Raw genomic sequence first — 21,727 nt, forward strand, 5'->3', positions numbered from 1 at the left:
ATAGGTAGGTAATCAAGCATAGTTAATGAATCTACCAACTACAAAACAAATCAAAAAATACTTATGACACAAATGAGGAGTTGCAATCCAACAGTAGAAAGAAAAAAGGTATTTATTTACCTAAACATGATCAGCCTGCTCGCTACTGTGCATCAGACACAGCTACCCAAGTCAGAAAACTCAGAAGGATCAGGCCAGTCTCAGCATCATCTGCACAAAGGATTGAGCAAGCAGTAATAGATAAGTAATAGTATTATATTATATCACTACTAAATCTACAAGTATGGGCAATATAATATTGTTCTATACTACTGCTACTAGTTCTGTTAGAAGTATGAACAATATAATGCTGTTTTATACTACCACTACCAGTTCTACTACAAGTATGATCAATGTAATACTGTTCTATACTAACATTATTAGTTCTACCACACATATGAGCAATATAATACTGTTCCATACTAACATTACTAGTTCTGTTACAAGTATGAGTGACATAATACTGTTCTATGCTACCACTACTAGTTCTACTGTAAGTATGCGAAAGGTAGTACTCTTCTATATTACCGTTACTAGTTTTACCACATGTATGAGGAATATAAAACTGCTCTATACTACCACTACTAGTTCCACTATAAGTATGAGCTATATAAATAGTAATACTACTGAACTTAAGCAGTCTAAAACAAACCGAAATTCAGTACTTATCTTGATGAAAACAGGCATTTGCCTAAGTGATCATTAGCTGGTCATTCTGTGCATCAGGCATAGGGCAACCCAAATTCATAGAACTGTCCAAAGGACAGACCATCATCACTTGCACAGGGAGGGAGTGGGGAGTTGCAGAAGGGCAAACATGTCACAAAAGAACTGTGTGTGTGTGTGTGTGTGTGTGTGTGTGTGTGTGTGTGTGTGTGTGTGTGTGTGTGTGTGTGTCTGTGTGTCTGTGTGTATATGTATGTGTACACATGAGCACGTGTGTGTTTGTGAGATATAATGGGCAATATGAGGTGTACTGTATGTGGGTCTGCATGACCACAGCCTCAGGATTTGTGTTAGCAGTATGCCCTGGCATCCTGGCCAAGTATGAGCCATGCATGATAGATGATCCAGTTCATCAATCATGCATTGTTCATGATAGTGATCCAGTTCATCTTTGCTGCCCCAGACCACAAGAACCATCTTTGCCAGGAGTTGCAATGCAAGTTCCATGACACTGGGTAGAAGTCAGGGTGCTATCTGAATGTGAACAATGTTTGCTGGATGAGCTGTCATCATGATTATGTCCACAACCCCATGGCTAACCATGTCTGGATGTGGCTACCTCCACCACTGATGAAGCAGTGGAAGTAGTAGCACTATGGTAGTAGGATCTGGTAAGGCCAAAGCCACAACAGCAAAATCAGGTCATGTATCAGCTATTTGGCCTTATAGATGCTGACCCACCCCAAAAGATGTTCCATAACAGACACTACATGGTCCAGTGTGTCATTCATCCAGTCCAAAGAGACACACACACACACACACACACACACACACACACACACACACACACACACACACACACACACACACATTAGAATGTGTGACATGCAATACTCTTCTCTGAGGCTCTGATTGAATTTGCCTGGGCATCAGTGATAGCCCTGCCCATACTTTGAGTTGCAGATACCGACACACCAAAATCAGGGGGAGGACAGTAAGCATGCCTCACCTGAGAGCATCTAATGACACCCTTGAGTGGTACTTCATTGTCATGAAGGGTAGGAGGAGATGCCACCAGCTCTGCAACTGGGGTAGCCATCCTGCTCTGAACAACTGTGCCCCAATCAATCTGTTCACTCACAGATGGTTCTGTGTCATGGGTACACATAGTATCCTGACTGTGTCCAGACTGTGGGGAGGGAATGTGGGAGCCACATCCTCTGTGTCATTCATACCCTCTGCAACCCCAGATTGTGCCTGGTCATTACATCCATCCTCATCAGAGTCTACTGATCCTCCAACATTAAGCAGTCAGAAGAGCTCCACAGTGCTGGGACAGCCTCACCAGTGAATACACCAAGAAAACAGAAAAATAAAAGAAATACAAGTATATGATCATTATACACTACAAAACCAAAAAATGGGTTGTTTGGCACAAAAAAAACCACGAAGTAAACAGATTGCCAAAAACTCCTGGAGCCACGGGCGTCGGAAACAATATTTTATTGTTAAATAAACTAAAAACATCGCTAAAAACACATTTGTTTGATTTGTGTTTTTAGCGGTGTTTTTAGTTTATTTAACAATAAAATATTGTTTCCGACACCCATGGCTCCAGGTGTTTTTGGCAATCTGTTTACTTCTTCATTATACACTACCTTAACCAGAATAAAGCAACAACAGATGCAAATTCAAATAACTTTTACAGTAATGCATGCACACACACACACACACACACACACACACACATATATATATATATATATATATATATATATATATATATATATATATATATATATATATATATATATATATATATATATATATATATATATATATCAGTAAACACAAAATCTTATGCCCATACCTTGTGCCAGTGGTCAATGAACCTTAATGCTAGATGCCCCTAGACACACAAATTGCAGTTGATAAAGGTATTATAAACATAAAATGTAAAGTAATCTAAGAAAACATTTAAACCTCAACAAGTTTATATATAATTTGAATGGTATACCTGGATAATCACTAGTTGGCATCCTGTGGCCTACTATACCCCCATGTGCATTACAGTACTGTGGAACTCTTCTGAGCCACCTGGATCCCTCACAGCTGACATTGCCTCCTCTGTCTTAGTGAGTGTTGGTTCAGTAGGAGGATGACTCCCAGTATCTCTTAGCTCCTGTGCCACAGCCTTGGCTCTGTTGATAGCATTCTTGTTCATATCATTGGCTCTCTATCTGATACTGTTGTAATCAAGGCCCTAACAATCGAAAGCATTCGCATCACTGACAATCTGCTGCCAGACATGGTCATAGAAGGACTTGTCAGTAAAATGAGAAAATCAGTGAAATGGATAATTTTTCACAGGGATGCATATTTGCTTTAATATCTTGCTCCAATAAAGGAACACCTCAGAGTGCAACATTTACAAGGCTGTCAGTAAGAGGTCAATAGACAGTCTTCTTCAAAACTAAACTTACGCCATAGGGTTGTCACTTCTCCTGCGCTGTTAACAGTTAGCATACAAAATATAGAAGTTCAAGTTCCTTTTTGTCATGAGTTTGATTCCAAGGTGCTGTCACTCACATTTTGTAACATTTTATTTGCCCCCAAGTCATTGTGAATTACTTAAACAATCATTACATTTATTTATTTAGCATTTGTTTACTAGGAAAGTCTGACTTGGAACAAAGCCAAATTTCAGCAGAGGCTTGGGGAAAAATTATTCCAGATGCATGTGTTTGTAACATGGAGCACCCGGAGAAAACCCACATAGATGCATGGAGGACATACAGACTCTGCACAGAAGGCACCCCATCCAAGAATTGAACCAGAGAATCTCTTGCTGCGAGGCAACTGTGCTACTGCTGCACCACTGTGTCATCCAACACACATAAGAACAACACACAAGGATAACATCATTCACGTTTTCATATCATATTTGTTTGTGACAATGTTCTACTTATGATTGCTATTAATCATCTCAGAGAACATGCCAAGAGGTGCCAATATATTATTTGAAATGTCACTGAGATATCAAGATTAACCATCACTTGTTGGAGTCACTGTGGCTGATTTGTACATTTACTGATCAGCACACATGGCCATGTGTTACTGCCCTGTTTCTCACCTAAAGTGAACATTGAAGAAATCATACACACATTTCATTTTATTGCATTTCTATGCTTTCTTTCATGCAAATGCAGTTGGCTAGTATGTCTGTTATTAAGCACAAATAGTTACATATTAGATCTGAACTGGAAGCCAATTCCTTGCCAGTTTTCCTGATATCTTTGGGAAGACATGGCAGGTGATGGTGAGGGTTGTGCTCCATTTGGAGCACAAAGGTGGTGTCAGGAGGAGTTCAAGTTCTTTGTTGGACTCCTTGTTGAATGTTACAGCCAAAGGCTGATGCTGGACAACTATACAAGGTCCCAGTACATGGCCAACGCTTGGATTAGCTTGGCACCAGTGCAACTAGCATCTCACACAGTAGTGAAAACTGTTGTCACATTTATAGTGACTTGAAAGGCACAAGCATGACCTCCTTTACCACTAGGAAGAATATTTTAGAACCGATAATCCACAGTGAGTTGTTGAAGTGCAGTGGCCCATTATAAGCCAATATAATATCATAACTTGCCAAAACAAAAATGTGCTCATTATTTTTTTTTTTCAGTTCTGTATAGCGTCTGCAGAGATAGAAGGAAATGGAGGCATATCAGGAAAGACTACAATGCCTCAGAAAAGTATGAGGTAAATATGGCTCAGGTATGACTGGTAGCCATTTCATAATAGCTCTGCTTTTGAAATCATTTTATCAGCTCTGTGGACATTAGCCCATAATAGCTTGACATTGTCACGCATGAATAGCCATAATCTGCATTATGACAAACATTCATACATGCAGAAATAGCTCTTGAAACATTGCATTAGCCAATGTGCCTGTCAACATAGTTGTGTGTGGGTTCAAATTAAGGCATCAGCAATTAGTTTATATTATCTAAAAGTCAATTATTCTGCACTCAGTAAGTTAGAATAACATTGTAATCATTTCACAATGAAATCCTATGAATTGTAATGTGTCACTCGTCCCTCTACACTTAAAAGACAAGCAAGGTGGGGTAGTTTGTTTAAGATGCTTTATTACATAGAAACACATAGGATGGATAACAGCTTCACTAAGCATAAACAAACTGATTAACAGACAGAGCTTACACACATGCATGCTTACATCTCAGCAGCTAACCACAAAATGGCACTCTGTCCCTGCATATGCTCAGTAATAAATACACTTAGTACATGCCCACAGGAGATTTCTTAAAGAGATATGTACACTGATGTACATCCTCCCTTGTAAAGAAAAGATTGCCCTTTATCAAAATAAGATTACAGTCAGGCATGCATCAATATAGACAATAAAAAAAATAATAATAATCACAAGCCCAGGTTGTTCATATTGTTCATGTCCAAGTAACTGTATATCTGGAACATGGTCTGGAGATTCGACCAGATCTTGTGACATAACCATCAGGACTGGACTTGGAAACAGGGACAGGTTTCAGTGAACAGCTTGTCTCAGGAACTTCAAGATTCATCACTGGAATGTAAATGTTCTCTGGAATTTCTTCTGGAATTGGAACACGGGACAACTCACTCTGAGATAAAGAGTCCTTCTCACAGGCTATGTACTGTGGTATTGGCTTGGACACTGGTATCAAATGCTTCTGATTCTACCAAGAAACTGCTGCTTGTAATCTTGCAATGTACGATCTTGGCTCTGGGCAAATATTTGTCAGAACTCTAAACCAAGCATAACCTTTGGACATTTGCTTCCTTACGACTTATCCTTCTCGTAATGGATTGAGCAGTTGTTGGTCTTATCATAAAAGGAATTCGGGGTTAAATGCTTCTTCAACAGATTGGCTTTCACTGACCTGTTGTTTCTGACACATAGAACCAACACTTGACTACTGATTGGCAATGTGGTTCTGGTTTGTCTTGACAGAAGTGTCTGAGTAGGTGAACCAAGATGTTTATCATGAGGAATATTTCTAAGATTTAAGAGAGTTAGGAAGATATCACTATTGGCTCATTTTGACATCTCTAGTAACTGCTTTGCACTTTGAACTGTGTGTTCTGCCAAACCATTTGATTGCAAACATTCTGGACTACTCTAACATAAGTAAAGTCCCAATCTTCAGCAAATCTTTTGAACTGTTGGCTTGTAAAATGTGTGCCCTTGTCAGAAATAATTTTGTGGAAGGTTGTACATGGAAATCCGCACCTCTGGTTTAGCTGACGTGGTTCCTTCTGTTGATGTGGCTTTGTACTATTACATACAGAACAAGATGAAAGTGCTGTCTCAATGTGTTGTGACATAGAAGGCCAAAATAATAGTTCTCTCACCCTTCTTTTGGTAGAGTCTGTTCCTGGGTAACCTCAATGTAAGATAGTAATGTACTCTGGTTGCAAAGACTTGGGAACAATAACTTTTGGAACTTTCATGATAATACCACTGTCTGACAAAATCTCATCTCAGTATGGAAAATAAGGTTGCACCTCTGAAGGTAAACTAGATTGCTTGGATTGCCATCCTTCTTTGAGAAAGGGGTTGAGCCTTTGTACGACTGAATCTGCAGCTGTGTGATCTCTCAGCACATCAAGATGTGTGAAAGAAAAATTTCTTACTTCCATGACTTCAAAATCAAATTGCTCATTATCATGCTGTTAAGTGCTACTTCTGGGTGATCTGGATAATATATCAGCAAGATAAAGAAGTTTGCCTTTCTTGTAGACAAGATTGAAATTGTACTTTTGCAATCTCAGCATCATGCATTGCAGTCTGTCTGGAGCTGAATGCATAGGCTTTCTCAAAATAGCAACTAGATGTTGATGATCTGTTTCAATCAGGATAGGTCTGCCATACACATAATCACGGAACTTGGAACAAGCAAACATAATTGCCAAAAGTTCTTTTGCTATCTGAGCATACTGAATCAGCTTGGGTGAGAGTTATGGATGCATAAGCAACAGGTTGACCCTCTTGTAATATGACTGCACCAAGACCAAATTTCGAAACATCATATGAAAGAGTAGCTGGCTTGTGTATATCTTGGTATCAGAGAGTAGGTGGACTGGCAAGTCCCTGTTTCAGGACATCAAATGCTCTTTGGTGTTGTTTTAACCAAGACCAAGATATATCTCTCTGAGTGGTGCAGATATTTGACTCAAGTCTGGAATGAACTTGCCTGGATAGTTAACCATACTAAGAAAATATTGCATGGTTTGAACATTGTCTGGAGCTGGCATCTTGAGAATGGCTCTTTGCTTAGGAGGCTCTGATTGTATCTATAAACTATTGAATAAATGACCAATGTAAGTGACTTCTCATAGCCTGAATTTCATTTCTTGGATTGAGCTTTAATATTCACTTGATGTGCTCTTTCTAGAACTTTTCTGATGTTTCTGTCATGCTCACCTTCACGATTACCTCATATTAGTATGTAGTCTACTATAACAGCACAAGGATAACCACAAAAAAATTGCTTCATTGCACATTGAAAGACTTCACTTGCAAAATGTATCCCAAATAGCATTCTTAGAAATCTGTACCTTCCAAACAGATTACTGAAAGTAATGAGCAATGGGGATTTCATGTCAAGCAAAATTTTCCAAAATTAACTCTTTGCATCTAAGACAGAAAAAAACAGTGGCATTTGGCATCAAGGCAGCAACTTCATTGACTGTGGACATTGGATGATAAGGTGTTTTTATTGCCTTGTTTAAATCTCATGGGTCAATACATATTCTGATGTCATCTGAGCTTTTCTTATGAGCTGTCACCATGGAAGATACCTATTCAGTCGGAGTTTCATCTGAACAAATCACACGTTGTTGCACCATTTTATCTAGTTCAGCTTTGACTCTGGTCTTCATAGCTATCATAACTTTTCTGGCTGGCCTGATAACTGGACTGACATTGAGGTCTAACTTCATAGAGTACACAGCTGGAAGCTTGCCTAGTTTGTCTTTGAATAGATCAGCATAGGTAGAAGAAACAGACTGGGCAAAATTAGAGTAGTTGGTCTTTTAAGCTAATTTGGTGAATTTCCTTATTAAATTAAAGCAGTCCCATTTTCAAAGAGTCTCTGAAGCTTAACAATGACTGAATATGCCTCTTGACCACATAAAATAATAAGTCATAACTTCTACCAGCAGAGTAACATGAAAGCACTACTGAGCCTTCAGTTTGAATTTCTTCACCACCATAAGCAACAAGGTTCCCGCACTTTGTCAAATCAGGCCTTTCACCAGCATTTACTCTGGCAAATATTTCTGCAGATATAATATTGCACTTTGACCCAGTATCAACCTTGAGCTCTATGCGTTTGCCATTTATTTGAACAGTACAAACTACTTCATTCTTGGCCCATAAATCAACTGCATTGACTGTCTCACTAAGCACTGACACACGATCAACACAGAATGTAGGAGATGCCGCATTACTGCTGTCTAATTGATCAACTAATTTTTTGAAATGTTCCCTTTTAATAAAAGAATGTTTGCCTATTGATTTACGAAATCTTTTGAAATGATTCCATTTATTACGTTTGTTGCATTGTTGACCAAAAGCTAAGCACTTTTCTCTTTTAGATTCATGATTACCACCACAATTATGACAGCTGATAATGAAATTACATTAGGGCCCATGCTTTGAGTTTGCTGACTCACTCTTATGCTTCACTGAGGCTGTGCAAATTCTGGAACTTGCCAGATAGCTCTGAGGTTTACCAGTGGGTGTGGCAGAGACTACAGTTGCTGCCATGTGCCTGGGCCTGTTTCATTCAATAACATACTGCATGCTATATATGTGACCTTTGCTGCAGTAACTTCTAAGGCTATTCTCATTTGTAAACATATCTGTGTACTTTTCTGTGAGCTCATATAATTGACAAATCTCAATGGCCTTATTCAAAGTTAAATCACTGTCACAAAGCAAAATCTTTCCACAGCATCATCTTTAATACCACACACAAGTCTGTCCTTTATTAACTCATCTCTTAAATCGCCAGATCTGCATGTTTTAGCTTTAACACTCAGGTCAGTTATATATGCTGTAATATGATGGTTTTCCCCCTCACTAGCATAAATAACAGGTGCATGCACAAATGAATATTCCCTTTCTATGACTTCTGATACAGCCAAATTAAGTAGAATAAAAGCCTTTGTACAGTCATCTTTATCAGAAAATGCATCCTGTATGAAAATGTTGTACTCTTACACAAATACTCTCCGGTTCTCAAAATATTATTATCAAACACTAGTGGACCTAGTTTTCAAAATCCTTCAGCCATGCCAACAAAGTATTTACCCAAACACACTGCAAATATGGCCCATGTAATTATGTATAAGCAAGTTGCCTCTCTGCAGCATGCAGTAACATACAAATGCACAATAAACTCTTTACAACACTGTACTTTGTGAAATGTGCTCTGAAATAGCTGTATTTTGTGAAATAATTTTACTGCAACACTGCATAAACATGCAACACATCATACACTTCTAATAACTCAGATAGCCTCAGTTAATATAAAAAGGTACATGCTTAGCAAAAAAATGCGGCCTGTGTGCTTTGTTTCACATTTTGAGATTAAGAAATTCATTTCTGACCTGGTTTATGCAGATTATACATGTAACAGGGACAGTCCACTTCTATACATACCTCCAGTACTAATTAGATGCCTCTTGAAGTCAAAGTAGATAAAATAAGTACTTTCTGGCCATTAGATATACCATTTCTGACACAATGTCGCTCATCCCTCTACACTTAGAAGACAAGCAAGGCAGGTAGTTTGTTTAAGATGTTTTATTACATAGAAACACATCAGGATGGATAACAGCTTCAGTAAATATAAACAAAATGATTAACAGACAGAGCTTACACACATGCATGCTTGCATGTCAGCAGCTAACCAAAAAATGTCACTCTGTTCTTGCACATTCGCACAGGAGGTTTCTTAAAGAGAAGACACCTTACCCGCAATGTGCCCTGCAGAACATCATACCTCCTTAATAAAACAGGCTCAGTGTACATAGCATAAAACTACAATATCTGACTATATAAATCACTATTGTATTTTTTTCCTTGATAACTATCCTACTATTGCATCCTGCCTCCTGCGAGATAGCAACCAACTGCAGCCTGCTCGTACCCTTTGCACCACCCGATTATTTCAAACTTTTCTTTCCTATTTTCCCTCACTAGGCTTAATATTGGACGTATTATTCCTTGCTGCCACTTCTCTTACTACCACTAGGTGGCACTATACCCCTAAACTAGACTGTACTCTAATATTATTAATCCCCTGACTAAGAACGTAGTTAGACCCTTTTACCTACAGCTCCTCTTACAGTGTTCTTTTCCTATCCTTTCCTGACTCACCTCACATATTCCTACCCTTATCCACTATACTTTCTTCCTGTTTTTAGATTACTAACACTCTATAGCAACACTTACCTCTTAGCCGTAGTCTTTTTCACAGCTACAGATTGTTTTCTCACTGGGGCTTGTTAAGCCTTTGGCTCTACCCACTCCGTTCGCCCTGTGGGCTCACTCTGCTTCCCTACCCTGCCCCCTATTCCCACCCGCCCCAGTACCTCTGCATTTAACCCTACTAAACCACACCCACAGCCTAATTGACCTATCCCACCACAGACTATATTACCAATCAAACTCCCACACCCCATAGCAATCTAAACATCACCACCTACTTTTATACACATCATATTGTAAATCATCCTTTCCCGCCCTTTTTCACCACACCAAACTACTGTTCCTAACAGAAGCAAAATGAAATTCTTCTTAAGCTGTCTTCTTCTCATCCTTACTATACTAACAAACCTTACAACATACTATCATACCTCACCTACACTAAATAGCAGTTACCACACCACAAACATATACACCATACCACACACTCACACATTTTTCCCATTAGTGCTACACTTTTCAAACACAACCAAATGCTACACATACATAAATTCTAAATAACAACAAATACCACTAAACTATCAGGTGTACACTACATAAAAATAACATTTTAAATAAAACACACATTACTACTTGCTAAACAACTACTCACATCAGGAGACATACACCCAAACCCAGGACCAAACAGTACCTTACTCCCACCTAAACATAAATCTGACCTACTTATCATAAACATCAATATAAGAAGCATAACAAACAAACTCCCTGATCTGCATGCATTCATAAAGCATTACTCCCCAGATGTAATCACAATCACAGAAACCTGGTTAAAACCCAATATACAAAATGAAGAAATTCTCCCACCAAGTTACAATATACTAAGACATGATAGAGCAACTAGAAAGGGAGGGGGTGTAGCCATATTATTTAAAAACACCCGAAACATTAAACCCCTCAGTAACTAAATTCCTACATTTCAAAATGCTGAAACCTTAATATCAACTCTTCTCATTAATGATACCAAAAAAATTAACATCATCTTTTGCTATACCCCTCCAGGCAATAACTGTTCTACCATAGAAGAGATCTTACAATGGACCTCAGAAAACCTCACTCAGGAATCAATTATATTAGGTGATCTAAATACAGACTGGTTAGCCTGCAACTCCAATATCCCTAGAAACCATATAAACCTCTATGGCTTTGCACAGCTCATCCATGAACCAACTAGAATAGATAAAAAATCCAATATGCAATCAATCCTAGACTGGACACTAGTTAATTGCCCTAAAGAAAACTATTTCACCGGTTGTCTCTCAGACAGCCTCAGTGACCACCTTCCCACTTTCCTACAGTGAAGGCACACAAATCCCTTAAACCCTATAATCTATAGACTAGTTAGAGATGAAAGGAAGTTAAACAGTGAGAATCTCAACCATATCCTAAAACATTATAAGTGGGACCCACTGCTAACATTAAACTTAGACCAAGCAATTGAATACTTTAATAACACTTTCATCAATGTTCTCAACTCAATAGCACCCTTTAGCAGAATCAAAGTAAAAACAAACTATGCACCATGGCTAAGCAGGGACACAAGAGTCCTTCTTAAAGCCAGGGATAAAGCATGGAAAATATGGAAAACAGAAAAGACTAACTCATCCAAACAAAACTACCAACAAATAAGAAACCAAGCAAAAAAACAAACAGTACTCGACAAACAAAACTACTTCCTTCATATTCAACATACACAGAATAAAACCCCCCAAAAATTCTGGCATGCCATAAACTCACTACTTAAACCAGGCACAACATCCACACCAACTCCAAACACTAACAACATCACTGCAGATATTGCTTCCCAATTTAACCACCACTTCACAAATACCATCATATCCCTCTCCGCACAACTCTCCAATAGCAACCCACCCCAAACCCCAAACCAACCCACCAAAAATACCCCAACCCTCACCCTATCACCTGTCCCTACTGCAACTATCAAAAAACTGCTGTTAAAACTTAAACCTACCACCCTTGCTGCAGACAACCTACCAGCCAAATTCTTAAAAACAGCAGCTGATTCACTGTCTTACCCTGTTTCCATCCTTATAAATCGATCCATTCAGGAATCCTACATCCCACAATTATGGAAAGTATCATACATTCTCGCCCTTCATAAAGGTGGAAACTCTTATGATTTTTCTAACTACTGTCCCATAGCCATCCTACCCCCTTAGCTAAAATTTTGGAAAGATGCATTCACTCTCAAGTGATGCAATTCTTAAATACTAACAATCTCCTCAATCCCACACAACATGGTTTCCGCCAACACCACAGCACCACTACTGCTCTCCTCTCTTTCACAAACACAATTAACCAATTCAGAAATAACAACAACTACATCTCAGCAATATTCTTAGACCTATCTAAGGCTTTTGACATGGTATCACACGCCCTACTTCTAGACTCTCTGACCTCCCTATCCTTTTCTCCATCTACCATAGCATGGTTTAAAAGCTACCTAACAGACAGACAACAGTCTGTACAATAGCAAAATGAACTATCTCCCTTACTCCCAACCACTGTTGGAGTCCCACAAGGCTCAATACTGGGTCCACTACTTTTCACAATATTCACCAACGACCTCCACAGGTACTCCCAACATGCCACTCTAATACAATATGCAGACGACTCAACTGTCATCTGCACAGTGCCATTTCTAACCACTCTGCAAAAACATACCCAAGAATCCTTTACCTCAGTAGAAAATTGGATCACCCAGATCCAACTTATACTCAATCCAAACAAAACTAACTTACTCATATTTGCTCCTAATAAAACTAAAAACACCCAATCCTCTTTTACCATCACATCCAATAATGGTACTGACATCTCCCCTACTGACAACACCAAACTACTAGAAGTAACTATTGATGATAAACTACTATTTGACACCCATATATCACTAACAATCAAGAAAGTCCATAAAAAGATGGGCACCCTATACAGACACAAGAAATTCCTATCTGATCAAGCACGCATCACACTCGCCCAAACTCACATACTTTCTGCACTCATGTATGCTGCACCTATCCTCACCAACCCTAGAAAACAACATGTCCTTTTAAAAACATGTTTATACTTTTATTTGTTATATTATATATTTTCTTGATATATTGTTATTATATACTTTTTGTTTTAGACTATTTACATGTTTTATTGTGTTTAGTGTGCATAACATATGCTTTTGATGTGCAAAACAATTGTTTATTGCACTTTGAATGCAATTCTAAGGGTAAATGTAACAGCAGGCGAGGTTATTGTGTCTGTCTTTTTAACTAAGCTTTTTTTAATTAAGCTTACTAATTAAGCAATTAGTAACTCCTATAAAAAGGGAGGTACTCTTTGTATTCTTTTAAAAAATTCCTCTGAAGAAGCCACTCTGTGTTTGTGGCGAAAACGCTGCTTTTTACCTGTGTAAAATAATAAAAACGCGTTAAGGAACTTTTGGGCTTGTGTTCTTGGTGGACTGGAGCTTTGTTCGCTCGGTTAACAAATGTAAAATAAAAATAAATAAATAAAAATAAATATGTACACTGATATACATAATGCATAAAGAATAGATGATGAGTTACACTCTTTGCATAATGTTTATAATACTGCTGAGATTAAGCTTTACTTTAGCATGCATAACTGGCCTCTTCATTCATATGTAGATGTGATAACATTTTAAATATTTATGTGGCAGTATGCATGGACTGTGATATATTTCAATTAAATGACATTTATGATATTTTACTATGTTGTCCCCCCCCCCCACCCTATCTCTCTCTCTCTTTTTTTCTTGAATAACTTTGGACCATAATTCCTGCTGCAACATGAATGACCACCAGTAAAGGGAGCTAGACCAGCTACCAGACTTAGACTACCATCCTTCCGCAGGTGGCTGCAGTGACACCACCACAAGCACCAAGTACTTCTGCTTCACAACCTGACAACATTGCATCCACAGTTGCTGCAATACCTGCATCCACTGTGTCAGGCAGCTCTGCCCTAGGAGCTGGTGTACTAGTCCCACTGTGAGTAGTGCCAGTGGATGTGATAATTATGTCACCCAGCAAGAACTGGCAGGGTTGGCAGAAGAGATAATGGAGATGGGCCTCAGTGCCTGCAATAGCAGAATGGTAAAAATCATACATCAAATAGCCTAATTAGTGCCCCTACTGCACTACACAAGGTGTGTGAGACAGGACACAGTGATGAAAGTGCAGAAGGTAAGGACTAGATTCTCACTATAATCATGCTGGACAAGGTTGTACCTCCCAAGCCCCATACTTATCCCCAGTCATGGTGTCTACCAGTCTTCTGAATCCATCACCATCCCTATCTGCCTTGTATGACACGTAAGTCTGCACCTGTTACCTAACTTACCCTACCAACCTATCTGTCTTATCCATAGAAACTTTCCCCATCATTCCTCTCTCTTAAAAAAAAAAAAAACAAGAAAATGAAAAGGGCACCTGCCCCCGCCCCCCAAAAAGGCTCCATACATACCGTATATAACTCAACATTTGGCGTGTGCGTTTGTGTGTGTGTGTGTGTGTGTGTGTGTGTGTGTGTGTGTGTGTGTGTGTGTGTGTGTGTGTGTGTGTGCATAATACCCTTGATTAGGTCCGTTTGGCCAAACAATATTATTAAATTGTTATTATATACCATTGGTGTGTCGACTATCCAAATTCCTCAATTTATTTGTAGAAATGCACTGTTAGCTTGTGAAGAAGTGCATAGCTATGATGCTTTCTAACTATCATTCCTTGAAAACTCCTCCCAGTGTCCTACGACCTGCTTGCTCCACTACATTTCCTCCACTGACCTATCAAGCCATTTTCACACCCTTTATATGGTCAAAAAATGGTTTACTATTAAAATTGTGATTGGCACTTAGTGAAGCCTGGATGATCAAATGCTTGTTTTCAAGGTCAACTAATGCTGATCTGCAGATTTCTGAATACATTTTAGCAAATGGTACTGCTTATTCACTCCTATGAAGTCAATGTTGCTATTGGAGATCACACTACAATGGGTATTTGAAAATGTACCCTTTTCCTCACTTTAGTGTAATCTCCGAGTTGGAATATAATATATGTAGGGGGTGTGGGGGTACAAAACATAGATAGGAAAAAGAAAACACTATTAATAAAGGAAGCACTTAGAGAAAATTTACAGAACAAGGAAGTCAACAGAATACATTCAGTATTATGTGAATGCTTTGAACTACTGCTTTGGTTAAGCTGGCATTAATGAAAATAACTGCATCAAAAGTGAAGGTTTTGAAATTTAATACATCTAGAAATTTTGAAAACAACATCATTTTTTGAAATATTGAATACATTTTTTTCGACTTTTTATATTTTAATAGTAAACCTCAAAAAATTGATTCACACACACCACTCACATGGCCAGAAATGACCAATAAACCACAGTCTGTGTTTCTGTCCTCAGCATTTGTGTGAAGCTTGGAATTGCCTAGCAACATTACTCATACTTAGCCATACATGCAAAACAGTAAACAATGCTTCACATACTACTGAAAAAACACTTCAGCTACATCCACATGTTGTCCCTCGTGCTAACATGCTTAGACCCACTGCACAACGGTAAGTAATAGTGATAACACTATGAGGCTACAGTTATGATGACACGTATAACAGGCTCCAGGCTTAAATTACACCATATGGGATGCTTCAGTTATCAGTACTATTGTGAAGTCTGATGCACAAATAGTCTCTTGGTTCATACTTTTCTCACTGTCTCTTCAAATGTGTGTGTTTTACTACCTGAAATATGACTTCCTTGCGGTGTGCTCTGATAATGCTCAGGCCTAGAGAATGTTGGTGTAAATTGGCAAGTGTTAGATTCCAACAGCATGTCAAACATTAGTTATGATTTTATTTGTCATAACATTTTTCCTTGTGAAGTACTGGAGAGATATATTAGTTCAACACCAGTATCCTATCTATCTATTTATTTAGTCTACCACTATTGCACCCCTGCTCATACTATTCCACCTAAGTGCAAGAAATCTGGACAAAGCCAAACGTAAAGCAGAACATAGGTTGCAAAATTGGGACAGATTAGAATTATTGCTCCCATATATTTTAGAAGTTGCTGGAATAATAGATTTAGAATTAGCTTGCATTATCTGATGAATATGAAGTTTGACACATATATGTATGCTATAATGTAGTGACCTCACTTCTCAGTGGTTTGGTAAAAACATGAATTTTATGAGGATTTAACAAAATATGACTTAAACATCTGGAAATTTTGAAAATATGTGGACAGCAGAGAGTTATGCCCCCTGTATTATCTATATTATGAACAATTTACTATAATGACCATGATGTTCTAATGATGACACTCAAACTATTAGCACAATACACAAATTCTGAAATGGTTCAGTAGCAGAAATGCCTATATACCTGTATTCTTCCATTGCAGAAAAGTTGTCATGGAGCACCAGAGATCATTGCTAGTTCCCATTATAAGTTCAAAAACTCAAACAAGATCTATTCATGTGCTAATACTTTGCTATCAGCTGTGCAATTTAGCAGCAGTGCACTTCAGCAAGTAATTTGGATCAGAAAGTAGCATTAGTGGCTTGTATTATTTGTGTGTGGATTAATGGTTTATTGTAGTCAGTACACGAGGAGTTAATTGTGATGCTGTCTGCTCATCTACATCACTTCTGCACTAAAACACATTACCCTTGCAACTGCGTCACAATAAAGTAATACCATTGGACAAATACTTGAAGAGTAGGATTGATGACTGCAGTGTTGAATGCTTTGCATTTATGGCTTGTAGTTACCATGCACAAGGTACATATATCATAAAGTGTTGTCAGTGTTCCCCAACATAAATAAAGAATTTCATACAATGATCTTGAATGAACATTAAGGAATGCGTAGGTACACTCCACTAGTTAACTGTATCTATCCTCCATCATATAACTTATTATTACACCTTAATACAGCAAATATAGATTTTCTTCACAACATATTTTTATGAATGATGTGATGTATAACATACCTACAGTATGTCGTGACTTGTGATCAACACACTACTGTTTTGTATGTCTGTCACAACACATTGCCCATTCACCCAGACATATGTCATGTAAACAAAATATATGTGTTGTCTAACACCTGTGATAAGATTTTTCCTGTGGTATATGCAGTTAATGCAGGGTTCTCTATCTTATGGACTTAGATAAGCATGAGTGCAAATCTCACACTAACTAGCATGAGTGTGTTTGACTAGAGGGACAGGCAGGATTGGCTTATCCACCAGATCTGCTGTATACACTTGAAAAATATTTACATGGGGAGATGGCTTTCACAACAATTTTACTCTAACCAGCTGCCTTTGCACAGAATGAGGAAGTCATCACTTCAAATGTGTTCTATCTCACACTTGCAATAAAAGCTTCTGCTATAGCACATGCATCACTGACTAGTATAAGAGTGTGACATGTAGGACTGGCTTATACAACAGATCTGCTGTGTACACATTTGTTCAGGAATAACTTTTACGTGCGAAGACGGCTCCCACAACAATTTTATGCTATAGCTGCCTTGCCACACAATAATGTATTCTGTGTCACACTTGCAGTAAGACTTGCTCTTTGATGCTTGCTGTTAATACACAGTTGTGTAACTTATAGACTTAGGCAGGTGTTTAATCCAGCACTAACTAATTAGTACTAGTGTGTGTGTGACTACAGTCACTGGTAGGACTGGTTTATCCAACAGACCAGCTGTGTATACTTTCACTCTAGAGAAACATTTGCAGGAACGAAGTCTTCCACAACAGTTTCAATCCTTTTAGGTCACAAATCTGCTTTGAAAAAAAATGATGATGTTATCCTTTCAAATGTGGTTTGTTCTACATATATGGTATGACTTCTCCTGTGGTGTTGGCAGTTAATACAATGTCCTCCAGAGTGTGGACTTAGTCAGGGGCTTGAATACAGCAAAGACAAACTACTGATGGCGTGTGAATACAACGATAGGTAGGTAGGACTGGCTTATGTAAGAGATCTGTTGTCCATACTTCTACTCAGGGGGAACATTTACATGAGGAGAGAGCCCCCAAACTCTTTTAGGCCCAGCATGGGCCTTGCAACATAATGATGATGTCATGCCTTCAAATGTGTGTTGCATGATACCTGAAGTAAGACTTTTCCTGTAGATGACCAGCTAATACATGTCCCTCTGGCTTGTGGAATTAGGCTGGTCTTCATATTCAGCAATCTGTGTGTATGTTAATGTACTGACATACAAGCCTGATTTATCAAACTTTTCCTTCAACTCTTTTACTGCAGACATCTGATTTGCCATACACTGATGATTTCATCCTTTAAAATGAGTGATACTTGAAGCAAGACTTTTCCCATGGCATGAGTAGGCAATACATATTCCCCTAGCTTGTGGACTAAGACAGGTGCTCAAATCAAGCAGATTGTTTGTGTGTGTGTGGGGGGGGGGTGCAAGAACCAAGTATTTACCCCCACACACACACACACACACACATGCACACACACACACACACACACACACACACACACACACACACACACACACACACACACACACACACAGTGTAACAGCTCTTGTCTGACTGTGTACACCATTCAATCAAATAGATGAAAAAACACATAAATAATGGTCTAGAAAATTTCACAGCTAAATGTTGTGAGAAAAATATAATGTAACCCATTGCAACCCTTGATGCCCACCCAACCTCTTAGCTCTAGAATCAGATACAAAGATCCCAAATCAGGAAATTATTTGAAATATTGCTTTTATATACTGAAAAAGTCACTAGTGCTGCAGGTTTTGTATTAGCAAACATTTTCTGAAGGATATGAAATCTAAAACCCATATGTTTGTCATGATTTTGTGACTGTAGTCCACACTTAACCAGAAAGCTACGAATTGCATGAGGAAGATACCAGAAATATGAGACAAATCTGGGATAGTTGAGAACTATGGGCTCTGTGTGAATATTAATGTGTGTGTCTGTATGTGTATGTGTCTGTTTGTAAGTGCACATGCTCCCGCATGCATGCGCATGCACACACACACACACACACACACACACACACACACACACACACACACACACACACACACACTTGTATCAGTTAATTACAACCACTAGTTTGACTGTACTACTCAAGATACCTAAATATACATAAATAATGGCACAGAAATTTATCCTGGCTTGCTGCTATCAGAACTAATAAAATGCAACCCATTGTTACTCCACTCTGCCTCGTCCACTTTCTTAGCTCAGGAATCAGTGGCAAAGACCCCAAATCAGAAACAGATTTTAAATATTTCTCTTATAAACTTATAAAGCTGATAAAATAATAAGCTTTGCATTATCAGACATTTTCTGATGGATATGACATCTGAAACTCTTGTGTTTGTTATTATATAGTGATTGCAATTCAGAACAATTACCAGAAAGCCATTAATATAACAAGAAACAGACCAAAATATCACAGCCTCCTTTTTCACTTTTTATTCATAAATTTTGGACAAAGCCAAAAAATAATGGAGGACAAAATCATGGCCTGGTTTGAATGCTGCTCTAACTCACCTAAAACTTAATATAACAACATATTTTGCATCTGCACTTAAATAGTAAAACAATAGATTTTGCACAAACATACATTTTCAGAATGATAAGAATGAAACTTGAAACTGCATTATTGATTAACTATAATCATCATTACTGGTTTACCAAACAAATCTAACATTTAAAGGAGTAGCATATGGAATAAATATGCAGCAAAATCACAGGCACTGACATTGTAAAAAAAGAACTATGAAACTGTCATACAATGTCTATTATTATTGACTGACTATATTGCTGAGTGAATTACATTATTTTTTTGCCTGACTTATTTTATATATTTTCTGGCATTGTTTTCTGTTTCTCATCTGTCCTGAAACTGCTTCCCCCTATTCCTGTGGTGGAGTTTATAAAACTGGTCTAACAGCTTTTGTGTTATCGCTTCAAGGCTTGCCGATTTAAAAATTGTTTCTCTTTGTAAATTATTGCATACACTGTTGGAAACTCCTGGGGTTCTGGCTGAAGTGTGATTCTCAAACAATCTGGAAATATATTGCTGATTGATAAGTATATTTCTTGGCATTTTAACCTTCCAGAGTTCTGCATGTCTTAATTTGGACTGACTGAATTATTCTTTTGCCTGAGTTATTTTATATATTTTCTTGCATTGTTTTCTGTTTCTCAGCTGTCCTGAAACTGTTTTCCCCCCTCTCTCCCACCCTATTCTCCCTCCTATCATATTCTTGTGGTGTTATAGTTGGTGGCTTTTCAGTTGCCCACCCCTACTGTAAATTTGATCTGGGACACCTCTCCCAGTCTGGTGTTCACTCTAAGTAATACAGAGAGAGCATTTCAGAAGGTCAATCCACTTATGTTCTTAACCTTGAATTTTTCTTCTGATCCTACTTCCTCTCTCTTTGCACTTTACTAAAAAAACAAATAAATAAAAAATTGTACTTTATTTTCATTTTACCTCTTCTTAAAAGTACTCAATTGTATTTATTTTGCTGTATTTATTACTGCTTGGTAGTAGCCTGATTAAATTGTAACTGTTATTCTAAGCCTTTAGAATTCAGGCCATCTTTTTTGGAGAAAAAAGTTCCTCAGCACCCCAGTGGCAGGAGTGTGCAATTAGAACTTGTGTGATTGAAGACTGTTAGAACAGGACTCAGTTTTGAGATTTTTTTACTGGTTAATTGGGTAATTTGTTTAAATCAAGTTTGCTCATTTTCTATTGTTATATGAAACAAATTGCACTTTATTCATCTGCTTTTACTGTATTTGTGTTTCTTCCTACTTTATTATTTTATTTTGCTTTTTCTGCCTCTTCTTAAAAGTACTTAATTGCATTTATTCTGCTGCATTTATTACTGCTTGTTAGTAGCCTGATTAAATTGTAACTGTTATTCCAAGCCTTTGGTTGAAGCACTTGAGCTTCAGATCAATTGTTTTACATTAAGAAGGTTTGTGGTCTGCACTGTTGTGGCAGGACATATAGCTTACATCCTTCTAAGTTGGGAGTTGCTGATTGAAGGCGCAGTGTCTGTTATTCTAAAAGTGCATTAGTTCTGGTTTAAGCACTTGGGCTTTGGGCCAGTTATTTTACATTAAGAAGGTGTGGTCTGCACTCTTGTGGGAGGAGAGGGTAGATTCTGCCCTTCTTAGCTGGGAGTTTTTGGTTAAAGGCTTATTGTGCCTGCTTTTTTGAACTGTATCTTTCTAAAATTGGTACTCCTTGTTTGCTGTAGCATAGAATAAATTCAGACCTGATGAATCTAGCTTTGTTTGTATAACTTGAGCACTAATCCAGACCATCTGTTTTTGGAGAAGGTTCCCCTGCACCCTAGTGGCAGGAGTGTGCAGTTAGAACTTGTCTGATCA

The sequence above is a fragment of the Protopterus annectens genome, chromosome 9.part0 (assembly GCF_019279795.1).
Source record: "Protopterus annectens isolate FY-2018-M chromosome 9.part0, PAN1.0, whole genome shotgun sequence".
Taxonomy (NCBI): domain Eukaryota; kingdom Metazoa; phylum Chordata; order Ceratodontiformes; family Protopteridae; genus Protopterus; species Protopterus annectens.